Source organism: Zootoca vivipara, chromosome 7 (assembly GCF_965207765.1).
Source record: "Zootoca vivipara chromosome 7, rZooViv2.hap1.1, whole genome shotgun sequence".
In the NCBI taxonomy this organism is placed as follows: domain Eukaryota; kingdom Metazoa; phylum Chordata; class Lepidosauria; order Squamata; family Lacertidae; genus Zootoca; species Zootoca vivipara.
Window position 1 is genome coordinate 18,287,626 of NC_142590.1, and position 16,517 is coordinate 18,304,142.

The following is a 16,517-nucleotide window of genomic DNA, read 5'->3' on the forward strand; positions in this document are numbered from 1 at the left end:
CCATAGAAACTAGAATATTACTGTGCCTTCATTTCCCAGCCTGCCTTAAGGTCTGGAAAAAGGGGAAAGGTACTTTCTCCTTTTTCTCAAAGGAGCAGCATACAGTAATTGTTCCTTCTACCTAATACTAATACACAGATTTGCTATCTCTAAAGAACTGGGACCCTGGGGTGGGGGGTGGGGGCAGAACACTGCCTTCAACCAGAGGATCCTGGGAAGAAGTGTAGTTAAGGCTGCTGAGAGTTGCTGGGAGACCACTGTTCTGTTTACAGAGCAACAATTGCAGCAGCAGTTTAACAGTCAGTCCCTCTACCCAAGGAGCAGAGCTGGCTTCACAGCCCCATAGCAGCTGCTCAGGTATGGTGGGGGGACATTGGCCTGTCACCTGCACTGAGAGACAATTCGACTGCCAGTCTGGTTGTACACGGTTGGCAAAGGATGGGACACATCTTGCCCGCCTCAGGCACCAGAATCTCCTGGGCCAGCCCTGGAAGCAAAAGAGGGAGAAAAAAGGTCTCCACCCTCAAAATGTGAACAAACAGTTTTGAATTAGAGATGGATAATAGGCCAGTTTTCCGGTAGGAGAGAGAGGTCACTTGCTCCTCAGCTCCTTGCTTGGTCAACACAGAAAAGATTGGTTTGTTAAAATGATGGAAGCGACTTTAGCACTCCAGTTTTTGTGTGGTGGGTATTTATTTATTTTTACTTCGTATCGTCAGTGAACACCTCTGACTTTTCGGATTTAATATCTGAGGATTTGGATTATTTACCTTGCGTTTCTGCTGGGCATCTGTTAAATTGATCGTTCTGCTGATGGGGCTTAATTTTGCATTTAGAAGAGTGCAGTTACATTTTTGCTTGTTTCCGCTGACATTTTAATCTTTTCTATATTTTAAATTGTTTATTCGTTTGCACTCGTAAGTCCCTAGTGGAAGGCGTGGAAGAAATTTCACCAGTGTTGCACGAGGTTGGAAACAACCTATTGGAACTTCCAAACTGACATGTTAAAATCATCGTGTGGTAATTTTATTATGTGGCATCCCACATTAGTCAGAGTTGACCCGCTGAAGTTATTGCCATTGTTGTGGGGTGTTGTTGTTGTTTTGAATTATATTATTTGTATTTTTTGCCTTTTGTAATTTTAAAATTTATTTCATTGTACATTGCCAAGAGAACCATGTTATGGGATGACTAACAAACACCAAAACAACAACAACAACAAAAAAACGTATCAGGAGAGAGAGAATGAGAGAAACTGCTTGTTTGGAAACTTTTGGATCTGTTGTTTGAGAAACAGAAGGCTTGTTTATTGTTCAGACCTTCAAAACATGGTGACTGCTTGCACTACAAATTTCCACATTTAGCAAAAGGTATCAACCACTGCCTGTGTATGGGTTTTATGTCCACATAATCAGTAAACCTGACTACACAGCATTCCCAGTCATGCAGAAGAACCCAAACATAAACAGTGATACCTCGGTTTAAGAACAGCCCTCAAACATATACAGTGGTACCTCGGTTTAAGAACAAAAACCAGAAGTAGTGTCCCGGTTTGCGAACTTTACCTCGGTCTAAGAACAGAATCCGAACGGTGGAAGAGGCAGGAGGCCTCATTTGAGAAAGCGTGCCTCGGTTTAAGAACGGTTTGGTTTCAGAACAGGCTTCCGGAACGGATTAGGTTCATAAACCAAGTTACCACTGTACAGTTGTGCACGTGTAGAGGTTTATTTACACCTTCATGTATGGAAGATGTGTGTGTTCTTTGTTGTATGGTTTGTTGCTGTAAATTGCCATGTGTGTCATAGAAAGGCAGTATACAAATGAAAAGCAAAGTGAAAACTACAGGCACTCAAGAGGTCCAACCCCCCCCCCCCAACTATGATAGCTGTTTGGCATGGATAGGCAAACTAAGGCCTGGGGGCCGGATCCGGCCCAATCACCTTCTAAATCCGGCCTGCGGACGGTTTGGGAATCAGCGTGTTTTTACATGAGTAGAATGTGTGCTTTTATTTAAAATGCATCTCTGGGTTATTTGCTGGGCATAGGAATTCTTCCTCCCCCAAAAAACAATATAGTCCACCCCCCCCCCAAGGTCTGAGGGACAGTGGACTGGCCCCCTGCTGAAAAAGTTTGCTGACCCCTGCGTATGGTATTTCCATCTTCAGAGGTGCTGTTCCTCTGATTACTAGATACTGAAGACAAAGAACAAGGGGTGGCATTTCCCTTCAAGTCCTGCTTGTGAGCATCCAGGTACATTAGGCTCTCTGCTATTGCCAAAATAATTTTGGGCTAGCTAGACCATAGTTGGATTCAGCAAGGCAATAGTTGCTTTGCAGAGGGGGGGGGGGGCTAGGGACACTGCTTATTGCTATAATGATGTATTGTATTCCCAGGCCAGCCATTGCTTCCTTCCACAGATTCTGCAGCTATGCCCTCAGCAATTATAATGCAAAACGAAAAGAGAGCTCTGTACCCAGCTTGCTGCCAGACCAACATTTGTCTGCTAAAATCCGTACACCAGGCAATATTTTGTTATGGCCAGCATGTTTTCAGCCTTTCGAACAAGAGGAATGCAAATAGGGTTTGCAGCTTTCCAGCAAACTATTTGTAATTTCCATTGATGCGAATCAAGCCAATTGCAAATCATCTGCCTGGTAGAGAAAACATTACAGGGTTTGCCAGGTTGCAATAACAATGAAACAAGCTTTCTGTTTAGAGCAGCTTGATTTTATTTGGCTTCAGAGCAAGCTGCTCCTATGGCCTATCTGAACTGTCACCTTTATTGCAGATACGTCTAGAAACTCTGGCATTCAGGGAGGTTAAATTGTGGCCTGTAGCTGGCCTAAGCAGATATTTTTTTTAAAAGAAACTTTCCCCTTAGGAAAAGGAGTTTCCCTGAAATGTGTTGGGAATCATATTGCTCTCTTTTCTTATTTTTTTGTGCATTCCCCTTCCCTCTGCCTCTGTGTTTCAGACTACATGTCATTTACTTCTACAAAAAGCACATTTCTGGCTATTGTGATCTTTTTATTTACAAAATAAGCAAAACCACAGAACTCTTCTAGTACCAGAGGCGCCAAATTGCCCCCAAGATTGAGGAGGCCCAGCGCATGACATTAAAAATTACTTCCCTATACAATCATACCTCTGGTTGCAAACGTGATCCGTGTGGGAGGCACATTCACAACCCGCAGTGTTTGCAGCCTGAAGCGCCATGTCTGCGCACATGTGTGATGTGATTCGGCGCTTCTGCGCATGATGTCATTTTGCACTTTGGTGCATGTGCAAGCGCCGAAACCCGGGAGTAACCCGTTCCGGTACTTCCGGGTTCAGTGCAGTCCACAACCCGAAAACGCGCAACCCGCAGTGTTCGTAACACAAGGTATGACTACAGGGCTGCCTTCAGATGTCTTCTAAAGATTGTATAGTTACTTATCTCCTTGGCTCGGGGGTTGCATGACTCCATACCCTCCAATATTTCTCTGATGAAAATTGTCCTAAGGAAAACCGGGAAATTCTGAGATCAAATCAGAAACTAGGGCTGCTTCTGTAAATCTGGGACTCTCCCTAGAAAATAGGGACACTTGGAGGGTCTGTATAAGTGATACCAATAAAATATAAAAAGCTATAGATATTATTTTTTTATTGCATTTACAATTCCACACTGGGATTGGGTTACTGGGTCTTAGGACAAAAGTCTAGCATGCATAAGGAAAGTACTTGTGTCTTTTGCTGCCCAAAGGCAAGAGACCAGGATCCTAGTTTTATACTAGGCCTAGCCTTTTTAGAAGTTTCGTGTTCCCTGTCCATTACAGAGACTAATGTTACAGACTTCTGTTCCCTTCTGTGCATCAGAGGGGTTCTGAAGAGATTGCTTCACTGTATTTTTTTAAATTTCCAGCAGGACAGATTTGTGGCTGAATGCTTCCTACCAGCACTTACTGAGGTTCAACCATTTTACAACACTGCTTTCAGGCAGTAATCATTTGCTGCAACATCATCACCGTCATTTTAAGGATACAGAAGTGAGCTGGGCTGACACACAGACCAAGCAGGTAAATACATAGTGTTATAAGTTATTGGGGTTCCTGGACTCTCCTTCTAATTCTGGGGTGCAGACATTGAATTTAGCATTTTAAATTTAAGCCCTGCTTTTAAAAAGCCAGGCTAGCTTCCTGCTGAAGTAATAGCCTGAAGAGATGGCGAGTAGTTAGCGAGTAGACAAGGTGATGGGCCATCAACAAGGCAAGCTTCTCTGCTGGACACAGAGTGGTGGAGCCAAGCCCTGAGCTCTGGATTGTAAGCAAAGATATTGCAGAGGTGGGAGTTGGACTTTCAGAATTGCAGTGGGCTAATGGGTTTTGCAGTTTGGATCCAGTACTGCAGCTGTGAGAGAGACGGAACCCGCTTTGAGTGTAATGTTTTGAATCCATCCACAGTAGGCCCACGTTGTATATATGTGTAAATAAACCATACATCATAAAGACACTATATAGTCTATGCTGTGCCTCATTGTCCAAAGGAAACACAGACTCTGTTAAGCATGCTTGGTACCCCTATAATTTTGCACTGCTAGGAGATTGGGGTGGTGTGTGATGGCATGTTTGTCCCACTCTAAGTGTTTCTCGAGATCTTCCAGAAAGTTTTGAAATAAATAGTTCCTAGCTAAGCTCCAGCATGCCCCAGATTTTTCCTGCAGTTCCTGCAAAGTGATAGAGGTCTGAGAATGCATAATTCAAGGTATCTCAGCCTAAGGCCAATGGGGGTTCCTGGTTCTAGGACCACAAATATGAGTGGATGTTATTTCATTGAATGTATAGCAAACTTAATGGAGAGTTTAATGATGAAAACAAATGGAAGGGTGAAAAGCAAAAGGGAAATTCTTGCACACCCCTAAGATTTTTCATAGGTTCTTCCTTCTGCTTTGATTTTGTTCTAGAAACTACTCATTCAGAAATCCTAAGTGCAGGATGTTTTTTACAAGTAGTGCTAAAAGTAATTTTTGAGCGTGAGATTTCTGAATCTCATTAAAGCAACAGAGAAAAAGCAGTTCGTATTAATATACCGGTAGCTATTTAGTTTGATTTACAAAAGTGGATGAAAGACTATCCTTACTGACTCGTGTGAAAATGTCCACTGAACACTCCAGAGCAGAAATTTAAGCTGTATCATGAATGGAATTTTAGCAATTTCATTTCTTTTTGTCCACTAATTCTAGCCTGAGAAAACTGTGTTTAAATACTGTCTTTATACATTGTGACTTATTTATTTTTTATATTAAAAAGAGAAGCCAGATGCATTTCTTTACTTACTTTTAACAAGTCATCTTTGCATCTACCTTCTCTCAAACTCACCCCAGCATTGTAGGAGTTCCTTCTAGACATACATATTAATGTAGCTCTGAATAATTTAAAGTTAACATTCTCATGAGTTCTAGAGAGAAACCACAATGTCTGATTGTAGAAAACACTGTGTGCGGTGTGTGGGTGTGTGGAATTAATCCCTTTTGGACACAGGCCGTGGTTAGCAATGTAAACTGTGAAATGAATTATTATAGAAGATATTACCTAACCATATGTCAGTGTGTATCTGATGCCAAAAAAATGGGAAACAGCAAAAGGACCTGACTTCAAAGCAGATGAAATTAAAACAAACTCCGAACAGTCATTGTAATTTGTGAAACCTTTACTTCAAAGGCTAGGTTAACTTCATAAGAGACTGCTTTTCTAAGCCTTGGGTACAAAAGCAACTAAATGCACACAGAGTTATCTTTTCTGGAAATGAGATAGACTAAGTAGGGATCTCTCTCTCTCTCTCTCTCTCTCTCTCTCTCTCTCTCTCTCTCTCTCTCTCTCTCTCTCTCTGTGTGTGTGTGTGTGTGTGTGTGTGTGTGACAGAGAGAGAGAGAGAGAGAGAGAGGCAGGCAGGCAGGCAGGCAGGCAGGCAGGCAGGCAGGCAGACACAGAGACAGACAGACAGACAGACAGACAGACAATGTGGCAAATCAAACTACATGTGAAGGTGGAAGATCCATTTGAGGCCTTCTCCAACTGTGAAGAGCAAAGACATGGATGGGGAGAGCTGAACCCTCTCTCTTGCAAAGATGCACATTTCTCCCAGCCATGGTTAATTCTGGAACCAGAGCCTACTGGCATGGCAGGGAGTGGGGAGAGGAAAAAACCCCCCACACATCAATATAGAAACTGTATTGGAGGAGATTAAGATCCAAACTCTATGCATGCAATCCATTTCATCAGGATTTCGACCTGGGTTCGCGGTTGAGATGGCGTTAGAGATTCTGATGAATAATCCTTCTAGGGGGTTCTACCAGAGACATTGATAGTTTTGGTCGAGGGGCCAAGCAAGTGGTGCTGACTATAAACTCTTCATGCAGAGGGCTCCTCGACACAATTCACAAAGCTAAGTGACAGAGCACCTGCCTTGCATATGAAAGATCCTAGGATCAATCCTTTGCATTTGCAGGTAGGGCTGCGAATGTCTCCTGTCTGTACAGGGCTGGGAATGTCTCCCTGACAAACTATGGTAGATGGAGCGATGGTCTCTGTCAGTTTAAGGCTGCTTCCTATGTTTCTATGTACATGATTGTGTTCCAGAGCTTTATAGTCAATTCATCATTTTTATTGTTTTATGCCATATTTTCATGTTTTATGGAAAGCTGCATAAATGCAGGTGGGTAGGTAGTAAATAAATAAAAAGCAGAAACGGCCGTGCAGAAAGTTTCAGGAATTGTGCAGCGAACATGCTGAGTGACCTAGAGGCATCTTCTTGGCACCAAATCCTCCTCATGTGACTTTCGGACCCCTTTTTAAAATCTAGCTATTTACATAGGAGTGGGAGCAGAGCTTCTTAAAAAGGTAAAGGTAAGGGACCGCTGACAGTTAAGTCCAGTCGCAAACGACTCTGGGGTTGCGGCACTCATCTCGCTTTACTGGCCGAGGGAGCTGATGTTTTTCCGCAGACAGTTTTTCCGGCTCATGTGGCCAGCATGACTTAAGCACGTGGACACAACGAACAAACTGTGGGTTTTAGTAGTGTTTGAAACAACACCTAAATGCCTGCATTCCCTTCTTTTACATTCCTGTGTACAATATGTTGGGAATTTCCAGTTTAGTAGCTCGACTGCCAACTAAACAAGCCATCATTTTAAAAGCTAGAGCAGCAAATCTCGGTTGTCAAACGTAATCCATTCCGGAAGACCGTTTGACTTCTGAGATGCTTGGCAACCAAAAACTGAAAGCAGAAGCCTCAATACAATGGGGAAACTCAAAACAGAAGCCATGTGGCACATTCAGCTTCCAAAAATCATTTGAAAACTGGAGCAGTTACTTCCAGGTTTTCGGCGTTTGGGAACCAAAACGTTCAAAAATGGAGCCGTTTGAGAACCAAGGTTTGACTATATAGTTAAATGGTGCTTCCTACAGAGGCACCTAGGAACACATAACAGAGAAAGGGGATCACTTGTCTGACCTGCTTGTGAATGCACAGAATGTTAGAGGCAGGATTTTGGCCTAGACCAGGTACCCCCAAACTGCGACCCTCCAGATGTTTTGGCCTACAACTCCCATGATCCCTAGCTAAGAGGACCAGTGATCAGGGATGATGGGAACTGTAGTCCAAAACATCTGGAGGGCCGAAGCTTGGGGATGTCTGGCCTAGATCAAGGATGGTGATCTTGTGGTCCTCCATGCATTGTTGGACTCCCAATTCCCATCAGTCCCAGTTAGTGTGGTCAGTAGAGGTTACAGGAGTCTAGCAACATCTGGAGAGTAACAGCTTCCCATCCCTAGCCTAGATGGTCCAGCCCAGCAGTTCCTATGTTCTTCTCCAGATGCTGGATAGCTCAGTTGGTAGAGCATGAGACTCTTAATCTCAGGGTCATGGGTTTGAGGCCCACGTTGGGCAGAAGTTTTTTGCATTGCAAGGGGTTGGCCTAGATGGTCCTCATGGTCCCTTCCAACTCTGCAGTTCTACAGTACCACACTGTAGAGCCAGTGTGGTGTAGTGGTAAATAGCGGTAGACTCGTAATCTGGGGAACTGGGTTCTCATCTCCGCTCCTCCACATACAGCTGCTAGGTGACTTTGGGCTAGTCACACACTCTCAGCCCCACTCACCTCACAGAGTGTTTGTTGTGGGGGAGGAAGGGAAAGGAGAATGTTAGCCGCTTTGAAACTCCTTAGGGTAGTGATAAAGCAGGATGTCAAATCCAAACTCCTCCTCCTCCTCCTCCTCCTCCTCCTCCTCCTCCTCCTCCTCTTCTTCTTTCTGTTCTCATTTTCTCATATATATTCATCTGTACACACATCATCAGACCATAGCATATTTAATCAAATGCCTGTAATGAAAAGACAATTGAATATTGGGAGCTAACATGAATAACGTTTCTCCTTAATACACCATTCGGTTTTTGCAAGGAAAGTGGGATGGGGGAGAACTAATCCATTCACTGCCCATGGAAGACCGAGCTGATGCAGGGTTTGAATTTGGGCTTGAGGAGATGTGCTTCCCTTGAAATCAGCCCTATCTCCTGAATAGTGAATACACACCAAGATCTTCCTATTCAGGACTGTTTGTTGCTATCAGTTTGGTTTCTAATGCATGTCACTAGATGCCACAAATTGGCAGCTGATTCTAACTGATAGAAAAATAATAATTACAATGTAAGACTAGATGGTGTCTAAACTGATTTAACCTCAGCAGAAAATGAGCATTATCAAAGACAGAACAACGACCCTGATATAACATTGGCTGCCTAACAAATGTCATACTGTGCATAGGGACCATAAGTATATTCTTGTTACATGCGTAAACTTTTGCTTTAATGATTGGGCAGCTATGGATTGTTTTATGGCTGAAGAAGATAGTGCTTCAGGGTGCTTTGTCTTTCTGTTCCTCCTTTGTTTGTTATCCTTCTTACGTCCTTTTGATTTTTGCCCTCCCAATTCTAAATTGTCCCACACTCTTGATATTTCTCAGATCTTTTAAGGAAACATGTAATTATATCTGTTATATTTAAAGAAATGGACCCATAATTCATTTTGAAGCCCCCTTGAACCACTCAATCCAAATGTATTTGGAACCAGGCCAGAAATAATACTCTACTCTGTCTCTTTGTATTGCAGAATAGTACTTCTGTGACATAGGAACTCTTCAGAATTATTTTCAACAGGCTCAAGCACCCATCAACCCATTCTCAACAGCCTGAGCTATTTTTTCAAGATGCCTTTCAATGGTTGTTCCTCTTCCTCTTGGCAGTTTATTTACACACATATTCAACCTGAGCCTGTGATGGAGGGGTTCACAGCATTTAAGCCCCAGGAGAGTTTTACTTATCCCAATAGCCAAAGCCTTGGATTCTACCAGAAATCAGGCATGGCTCTATCTCGCAGCTGCCCAGCCTGCAGTCTCCATCTCCTACCTCACAAACCTCAGCTCTGGCTTTTGTCTTTCTAACAGACAGTTGGGGGAGGGAGACCCACCCATTGTCCTCTGTCATAGAGCCACTTACTTTGTTACCTTAACGACCAATACTTAGGCTATTGCCAAGAAACTTGCCTAGCCATTCCAGCACTTGCAGCCAAGAATTAGAAAGGACTCGGGCATCTTCTTTGGAGATCACGCATAGCTGAGTAATATTGTCTTCCATGAACACGGTCTTGACAGTGTGTCCATAAGTGACTGTGGAGGCCAATTCTGGATCCACACGTCCTTTCACAGTGGGGACATAGGTTTCCGGTTTGATCACAGTGAGGATTTGCCAAACGTGCCTTCCTCTTAGCTCGTTTCTCTCTTTCATCCTGAGTTTGTGCTTCTTCAAAGTCCATGATATCTTTGGTAAAGGCTGTTCTCAAATTGGAGCGTTTACAGGCCAGTGTTTCCCAATTTTCCGTGCTTATACTCCATTTTTAAAGATTTGCCTTAAGAGCATCCTTGAACCTCTTTTGTTGTCCACTGGTATTTCACTTTCCATTCTTAAATTGGGAATAGAGTAGTTGCTTTGGAAAACTCAGACATACAGCCCTGCCTGCCCCCCAACTCACAACACCATGTACAGAGTAACCTCGGTTCTCAAACCTAATCCTTTCCATAAGACCGTTTGACTTCCAAAACGTTCAAAAACTGAGAATTGGCAGTTGGCAAAATCCATTGAAAAAATGGAAAAACGTGCCTCAGAAGCCGTTCGACTTCCAAGGCACATTTGAAAATGGAAGCAATTACTTCTGGGTTTTCAGCGTTTGGGTTCCAAATTGTCCGGCTTCTGAGACGCTTAAAAACCGAGGTTCCACTGTGTATTGGGGAATACTTCTAGATGGAGACAAGTATTCGGTGGCTGAAGACACTGCACACCGATTTCTTTCCTCTCTCATCTTGCCCCCACCCACATCAGTAGGCATTCATTTCCAAATGAGGATAACTTTTATGGTTAGTCCAAACCCTTGAAATCCTAAGGGCAAACTGCTTCCTTTGTTGCCATGACTTCCATCGAGCAGGAGCCAGTGGAGTCCAATGGGACTCTTTCCAATGCAGAGCAACATTTTGTTCCAAAGAGCACAAAGTGATCTTTTTACTGTCTGGAACTCTTTATTGTTAGATGCCCTCAACCTTTGTGCTTTCACAGCCTTCTCATAGATGTCACTGCCAAGCCTTCCTCTGGCCAGCTCAGAAAGGTTGCGATGGGTTTGTCTCAGTGGGGACGTTGCTCTTTGCATATCTTACTGCAGCAGCATTTTCTGCCGGCGCCAGGCCTTCAGCCATTCGTTTCTCATGCAGATGTTACATTCCCCCCCCCAATTCCATCGTGTCAAGCTGAGGCTCAGAAGCAATGACACCTGACACAATGTGAGTCTCCTCACACTCCTGTTGTTGACATGAGAGGGGAAAGCCTTTGGCTGAGATGGCGATTATTCCTAGACGGTTTTAAAGATGCAACATTTCGTAAATGATGCCCTGGTATAATATCCCCCTTTCTCTCCCTACCATTCTTGATTATTATCCCCCAATACATACAATGAAAGACTGGTTGGCCAACAGACATAACAGAAATTTAACCAGTTAGGCTTTGTTTTGTACCATTCAAGGATTGTAAGCTAAGCTTCCAAACTTCTAACTTCTATTAAGGAGATTCGGGGGGGGGGAAGGTTGACCCTAGAACATTTAATTTTATTAATTTAAAAGGATTTCTAAACCACTTAATATTTGTAATACTTAAGCAGTAAAGCAAGGCAGGCCAACCTGATTTGTCCAGGAGACACATACATTATGACATCACAGCCAGAAAGACTCTAGCTGCTTCCAGAGTTCTAGAGCAAGGTGCAAAAAGGTTGAGGAATTAAATTGAGAAATTCCAGTATGAACTGACTTGATCCATACATCCAAGACCAATGGAGGTTTGGGATTCAGTTATCCACTGTTTTGAGAGAAGATATGTTTGGAAATACATATTTTGAAGACAAATATATATTTATATTTGGGAATTTTGGTACAGGCTTGTTTTGGGTGAAAAACGGAGGTTGGTGTTGAAAGGTAGTGAGGTAACATACGTAGGAAGGTGATAGAAGAGTGCCTAACCACTCTAAATGAATTTTGGGGGCAAGGCAAATTGCATCTCAGGGTACTAAAGGGATTCTGAGAGACTGGAGGCAGGCAACTGTTATTCTCACTCATGAAAAGGAGAAAAGAAGAGAGCACACAGACAGCCACTGACTAGTTGTCTTGATACCCAAAGTATCATGATCATTAAGCAGTCAGTCTGCAATCATTTAGGAAAGAAACACAGCAACATGGGTTTCTCGTGCCAGACCAACATCACCTATAATTTTATGAAACAGAACAGAGCACATTTATGAAAGAACCCATGTAAACATGACACAGACAGAAAACAGCCTGCACTGTTTGTTCCCCTTCCATTCTTCATTTTCTTTACAAGTCACCTACTGCAAAACAATCCTCTTCGTGACACCATGGACCATAGCACTCCAGGCACTCCTGTCTTCCACTGCCTCCCGCAGTTTGGTCAAACTCATGTTTGTAGCTTCAAGAACACTGTCCAGCCATCTCGTCCTCTGTCGTCCACTTCTCCTTGTGCCCTCCATCTTTCCCAGCATCAGGGTCTTTTCCAGGGAGTCTTCTCTTCTTATGAGGTGGCCAAAGAATTGTAGCCTCAGCTTCAGGATCTGTCCTTCCAGTGAGCACTCGGGGCTGATTTCCTTCAGAATGGATAGGTTTGATCTTCTTGCAGTCCATGGGACTCTCAAGAGTCTCCTCCAGCACCAAAATTCAAAAGCATCAATTCTTCGGCAATCAGCCTTCTTTATGGTCCAGCTCTCACTTCCATACATCACTACTGGGAAAACCATAGCTTTAACTATATGGACCTGCAAGTAAGGTATGCATTTTTCCTAGTTCTGTTACTTTCTAGCTCTCTCATTCCTCCTCCTCCTCCCTTTGCTGTTAGAAGATTATGGTTGATATTTCCCATATGCGAAGACCACAGCGGGGTTTCAAGTGTAAGGAAACAGCAGAATATATTAAGAAACATGTTAGAGAGGATGAAATTAGATAAGATGAAACCTTAAACCTCAATTGTTTGTAATTTGATGTTGGGTGAGCCGGATGTCGCTAGTTTTGTTGAATTGGAATATAATTGTTGAGTAACAAATGTAAGTTGCTATACGGGGGAAAAGAAGAAAATATTATTACCAAAAAAGGAGAAGATTATGGTTGATGATAAAAGCCCTTTGGAATGCATCCTGTTCAGATTCAAACCCATCATTTCAAAAACTTAAAGCCTTCATTTTAAAGTCTTAAAAATATTATCAGATCTCACGGTTGGACACTGGGTTGAATATAAAAAGCTCTGTACACTAGAGGAAAACACCGGTCCAGAGAGACAAAGCCAGCAGGAGCAAAACAGATCACAAACCTACTTCCTTCTTTAAAATGCTGTGATTAAGCTACCCATCTCTCCCACTCTCAGCATCCAAAAGAAAAGCGTGGTCCTTCCCCCCACTCTCTGCCAGAATTAGAGGTATCACAAACAGCTTTCTGCTGACTTCAACCAGGCTATTTGCCGTTAACAACCTACACCTTGCAATGCATGATTCATGCTTCCTTTTTAAAGGTATGCTGCTTATACAACTGTGATTCGGATGTGTAATGATGGAATGTGTGTTACTAGGAAACAAGTAGTGGCCCCTTCCAGGTGGTTGTTTATTTAGTGCATCTCTGAGCAAGTAACAATAAAATTCCATAAAATCACATAACCCGCAAAACATAATAAATCAAAAACAAACAAACAAATAAACAGGAACGGCCAAGTTCTCATTTGGCTTCTAAATTCTAACAGTCTGCGTGCCTACTGGATTTCGAGAGTTTAGACTGGGGTAGTGTCAGGAACGCAGGTTCATCCACAGGTCAGAAAAAGGACTCAAGACGCGAATTGCAATCAGCTTTTATTCACAAAAGTAAAAACACAACAGAGTTTATCTAGGCTAATCTGCCCTAGTTGAAGACATTGCTGGAACTGGTGTTTGGACCCTCCTTCCCACTCCAGCTGTCTCCCAAGCAGCCGTAGACTCTTACAAGGGGGAAGGATCTCCCTCTGGTTCTGTCTCAGCAATGTGCAAGGCTCCCGATTTGGTTGTCTGTGAGTGGAGGAGGAGAGCGCGGTAAAGGGGAGCTGTCCAGCTGCTGAAGCAGTGTCTGGCTCCTCTCTGTCAGAATCTGCCCACACCCTGCGACCCTTGGCAATCATCCCTGTCCCGGAATGGCTTTCTCCTTCTGACCCCCACCCCCACCCCTGTTCACTCAAACCTCCTACTTCCATCACCTCCCCTTCCCCAGACTGGTCCTCTGTGTCCCACCACAGAGAAAGTCTTCTTCCTCAGTGTCATCCCTGGGGGGTACTTGGGATGGGTGGCACCCACCACTCTTCCCCGTCCAGCCAGTCCCCTAGGTGCCATCCAGATATTCTGGGTCACTACTCCCACCATCCCCAGACAGCATGGTCAGTGTTCAGGGGTGATGACAATTGTACAACAACAACATCTGGAGAGCACCACATTCGTATTGCTAAAGGAAATGTTGGTCTGGGGGCACCTTTGCTTGGTTACTGTGTAATTCTGCCTGCATGTGGATATTATTAACTCAGGGCAACCACTCTTAAGATCTCAGCACTTTTCTCCTGAGTAACTCTGACTATACAATAATGACAAAGGAATGACAAGGCACAGGCAACTCCCAATTTATGCAGAGGTTAGGTTCCAAGGAACCATGTGTTTAAGTGTTTAATCGTGTATATGTAAAACACCATTGAAACAGTCTGCAAATGCCCCATTCCACCTGTTCTGCTCCTTTTTGTGGTGCTTTTTTGTCACTTTTGGGTTGAGCGTGGTCACGCACACATCGGAACATGCCTAAAATGGTCCCTGCCTGTATTATAGTTGTTGTTGTTGTTGTTGCTGCTGCTGCTGCTACTGCTTCTACCTGTCATTTGATGGTCTCAGGACGAATCACAATTAACACTATCATTAGAATAAAAAATTTAAAACCACAAAACCAGCCATTAACAAAACTAACAAAACAGCTGTACAACTTTATACCAGCTTTATGTTGGTTAATTATAGAGAGCTTTTTCTTAGCAAATCTTGGGCACTGTAGCATAATCAGGCTGCCTTTCTTTAGCTTTTCCTAGTTTCTTCCTCAGCGGTCCACTATGTCCTTGATAAGATCACTCTTGGTGGTTGGGATGCTGTGCTGGGTGCTGAATGCAAAAACCAGAGAAATTTAGTTCTGCATGCCAAAACACTTTAAGCCTAAGGATTTGCTTTGAGGCTTTGGTTCCCCATCTCAATTCATTTCCCCCATATTTAAATAAAGATGGTCAGCTTTTGGCTTCAATGATTCACAATGAGTCTCACAACTTGCCACACCTTTAACTACCTTTAGAGTGCTAAACTGGCCAAACAATAATAGATCACAAAAAGCAGCCATTGTTTTGAACAATGTAATTGTAATAACATTTCAGGCTTGCGTAATACATTCGGATAAAAGCCAATAACAATTATTGATAACAGTGAATTAAAAAAAGAAAAAAAATCCCGAGACTTGCTAAGGATTATCTCGCCGCAATGATATGGTTTTCCCAACATCAAAATGCAATTTTGTTTCTGCTCTTTCAAACATCAGGCACAGATACGGCTCATTAATTTGGGATTAAGCTGGTGGTTACTTACTGTAGCATGTGAATGATTTTCAAATATTCTTTGCTCCCATCCTTAAGAACAGCAGCATCCCATGTTGAGGATGATCCAAGGAGATAGGAAGCAAGCGTTACATGCTAAGCAAAATACACACAAACACCGTAATTTATCAGGGCTGACATATTTATTATACAATTTGTTCGGAACAGACTCTTGCACCGTTTAAAATAAGCATTCTCAACATTCAGAGCAATTTATCTAACTCGCTTGGAACAAACTGTCCAGTGGGGCATGCTCAAATTTGTATACAATTTACAAAGTGTGTTGCACCCCTGTAGAGCTGCTAGAAGTTCTCCTTTTTAGCAAGTACTGAGTTGTTTTCTCCGATTTTATGTATTAAACAGGATTTATATACAGCTTAATCATAAAAAAACACCAAGCAGTTTACAGAAAGTATGTGTTACAGTATGTACTCAGTGGTCCGGACTAGGATTCTGTGCCCCTCTATTCTGATTCAATACATGATATCCAGTCATGTAGCATTGTCAGGGTTTGGGCTACTGGCATTGGCTCTTAAGCTCTGAGTTACGATTCACAGCTTGGGGGTTTAAACAGCCAATCACGTTGAGAGTGGGAGTGGCCCAGGCCTTCAGAAATATGTACATTATTAGTTGCTTTGCCCCTGTTGTTCTGTTTGCTCAATAAAATCTCTTGCTGTAATCACTACATCTCACCTCATAGAAACTTACACATACTTCAGCATGCATTCAAATTAGCCTATTCCCCCCCAAATAATAATAATAATAATAATAATAATAATAATAATAATAATTGTGGGATATTAACTAACAAATATTAAAATACATACCTTATGTTCATGTGTTCATATTTTGGTAGGCTTGCTTCTTATCAATGACATCTTCTGATATTTCCTGCTGTCTGGAAAGGCTGGTGCCTGGTGTGGTGGCATCTGAGGAATTCTCACACTATGAACCTCAACGTTGTAAAATGCAAAGCCCATCTAAGATAGCTTCTTTGTGCAGGAGGGACTTTATCCCAGATTTTATCTTGGGAACCACCCTGAGATCTTTTGATGAAGGGTGGTATATGATGATGATGATGATGTCAGGGAGTCCCAACGTGTGGGTGTTGCCACACTGAAATATTGATTCCTTGGAAGTGCGGAACAAACACTCTGTGACACTTGTAAAAGTGCCAATCCCACAGATTGAAATAGTCATGTGTGTGCGTGTGCGCGCACACCGTGCTTTTTTCTTTTAAAAAAATGTTTATGGGT

The 16,517-nt window shown here is 42.8% G+C and overlaps 1 long non-coding RNA gene across 5 annotated transcripts in view; it reads left to right on the forward strand.

Annotated features, from left to right (window-relative positions):
* Positions 1–295: 295 nt before the first annotated feature.
* The window catches only part of LOC132592427 (uncharacterized), a 137,033-nt gene continuing 120,811 nt past the window's right edge, over positions 296–16,517 (forward strand). For 2 of the 5 annotated variants that reach the window (XR_015950958.1, XR_009557870.2), the window contains exons 1-2: positions 307–684; positions 3,902–4,055. This is a non-coding gene — a long non-coding RNA (uncharacterized LOC132592427). Of the gene's footprint in view, positions 685–3,901; positions 4,056–16,517 lie in introns of all 5 variants that reach the window. The other 3 variants (XR_015950959.1, XR_015950961.1, XR_015950960.1) reach the window with 3 other exon arrangements.